General features: G+C 39.8%; 1 non-coding gene across 1 annotated transcript; it reads right to left on the bottom strand.

The window, feature by feature from the left end:
* Positions 1-1,921: 1,921 nt before the first annotated feature.
* Positions 1,922-2,029, bottom strand: LOC121031141 (U6 spliceosomal RNA). The gene has a single exon (XR_005790575.1). It is a non-coding gene; the product is annotated as a U6 spliceosomal RNA (small nuclear RNA).
* Between the last annotated feature and the right edge of the window lie 637 nt (positions 2,030-2,666).

The following is a 2,666-nucleotide window of genomic DNA, read 5'->3' as shown; positions in this document are numbered from 1 at the left end:
TTTGCTGGTTTTGAACAAGTTGATTCAGATGTGTACTTTGGTGTACTTCTCTCTTGTTTCTTACACTTGGGTTTGTTGAGCTTCTTAGATCTATGGGTTTAGGATTTTCATTAAATTTGGAAAATTTTCAGCCATTATTTCTTCAAAATGTCTTGTACTCCCATCTCTTTTTCTCTGTCTCTTTTTTTTTTAAGTTTATTTATTTATTTTGAGAGAGAGAGAGAGAGACAGGAGAGCACAAGTGGGGGAGGGGCAGATAAAGAGGAAGAAAGAGAATCCCAAGCAGGATCCGTGCTGGCAGCACAGAGCCCAATGTGGGGCTGGATCTCATGAACCGTGAAATCATGACCTGAGTCAAAATCAAGAGTCAGACACTTAACCAACTGAGCCACCCAAGCGCCCCACCCATCTCTTTCTTCTGTTATTGCCTGAATTGTCCCTTCAAAATTCATATGAAGCTCTAACTCTGATGTGACTGTATTTGGAAATAGGGCATTTAGGAAGATAATTAAGGTTAAATGATGTCGTAAGGGTGAGGCCATAGCATGTGTCCTTGTAGGAAGAGGAAGAGACACCAGAGATCAATCTCTCTCCACATGCATGCACAGAGGAAAGTCCAAGTGAGGACACAGTAAGAAGGCAGCTGTCTACAAGCCAAAAAGAGATCTCACTAGAAACCAACCCTGAAGGCACCATGATCTTAGACTTCCTGCCTCCAGAGCTGTGAGAAAATAAGTTTCTGTGGTTTAAGCCCCCCAATCTATGGTATTTTGTTATAACTATAGAAGACTAATATAATAGTATAAAAAGTTCTCATATTAACCATGGCACTCACTCCCACCTGACATCCAGTTTCCCCTATTATAAACATCTTACATCAGTATGGTATTTTTGTTATAATTAATGAACCAATATTGATACAATATTGATATATTATTATCAGCTAAAGTTTATTCAGATTCCTTTAACCTTCCCATAATATACTTTTTTTTCAGGATTCTCCTAGTATATCAAATTAAATTTATTTGTCATGTCTCCTTAGGCTCCTCTTGGCTGACAGTTTTTTAGAATTTCCTTGTTTTTGATGACCTTTGAGGTTTTCAGAGACACTGGTTAGGTTATAACAGGATGCTCCTTTATTAGATTTCCTGATTTTTTAAATGATTAGATTAGGGTTTTGAGTTTGGCGATACAAATACCAATACCCTTATGAGCATTCTTCTCGATGACCAGTGTAGCACAAGATTTGTCCACTCAGGGTCCACTCAGGGTGCTGGGAACATAAATTATTCCAGGCCCTGTGTGAAGTCTGATGATTGTCTGTGTGCTCCTTTCCAGTGGGTCTTTTCCCTTATTTGGGTACATTCTTCATTCACATGTCCAGTTAGTTCTTGCTTGAAGACTAAAAAGGAACCACAGTTTTCTGAAGCCCTTGCTCTCTCTCTCTGTGCAGCTCTCTCTTCTCTGGCCCTACCCTGTGAATTCTGTATACCTTGCTTCCTCCAAATCCACAACCCTGGCTACTCAACTCAGGGAGATTTCTGGGCTCTGTTTGGGATTTTCCTCCCTGTGCTATAGCCTGGAAACTCTGTAGACATTAAACTAGCTATCATAGGGCTCACCTCATCTATTTCTTTTCTCTGGGGGATTATTGTCCTAGGTTTTGAGTGTCTGGTATCTAAAAACCATTGCTTCATATTTTGTCTTGTTTCTTAATTTTATTTTAGAGAGAAAAAGAGGAGGGGGGGCGGGGACGGGGCAGAGGGAGGAGGGAGAGAGAGAAAGAATTCCAAGCAGACTCCATGCTCAGCATGGAACCTGACATAGGACTGGATCCCATGACCCCGGGATCATGACCTGAGCCAAAACCAAGAGTCGGATGCTCAACTGACTGAGCCACGCAGGTGCCCCTTAATTTTTCTTTTTAATGGAATGCTTCGTGAATTTGGGTGTCATCCCTGCAAAAGTGGCCATGCTAATCTTCTCTGTATCATTCCAATTTTTGTGTATGTGCTGCTGAAGCAAACACTTGGTTCTCAATTTTAAGTGGAGAGTAAATCCAGTTTCTCAGTATTATGGCCACATACTGAAGTCAAAATTACATTTTTGTTTTATCATAGTAAAATATGCATATCATAAAACTTACATTTAACTGTTTCAAGTGTACAGTTCAGTGGCATTAAGTAAATCTACATTGTTGTGCCACCATCACCATCATCCTCCTCCACAACTTTTCCATCATCCCAAACTGAAATCCAGTACCCATCAAACAGTAACTCCCATTTCCCCTTCTCCTCAGTCTTTGAAAACTACTGTTCTGCTCTCTGTCTCCATGAATTTGACTATTCTAGGTACCTCATGTATGTAGAATCATATATGTATCCTATTGTGCCTGACTTATTTCACTTAGCATCATAGCCTCAAGCCTCATCCGTGTTGTAGCACGTGTCAGAATATCTATCTTCTTGAAGGCTGAATAATATTCCATTGTAGGTATATATCACATTTTGATTATCCTTTCACCTATCAATGGACATTTAGATGTTTCCACCTTTTGTCTATGATTAGTGCTGCTCTGAATATTGGTATATGTTATGGACTAAATTGTGTCTCCATAAATTTCATGTTAAAGCTCTAGCCCGCATTATGACTCTCTCTCTCTCTCT

The sequence above is a fragment of the Herpailurus yagouaroundi genome, unplaced genomic scaffold (genome assembly GCF_014898765.1).
Source record: "Herpailurus yagouaroundi ecotype Mexico unplaced genomic scaffold, PumYag 140, whole genome shotgun sequence".
NCBI lineage: Eukaryota > Metazoa > Chordata > Mammalia > Carnivora > Felidae > Herpailurus > Herpailurus yagouaroundi.
Note: the sequence above shows the minus strand (reverse complement) of the source record. Positions and strands in the feature narration are given on the sequence as shown.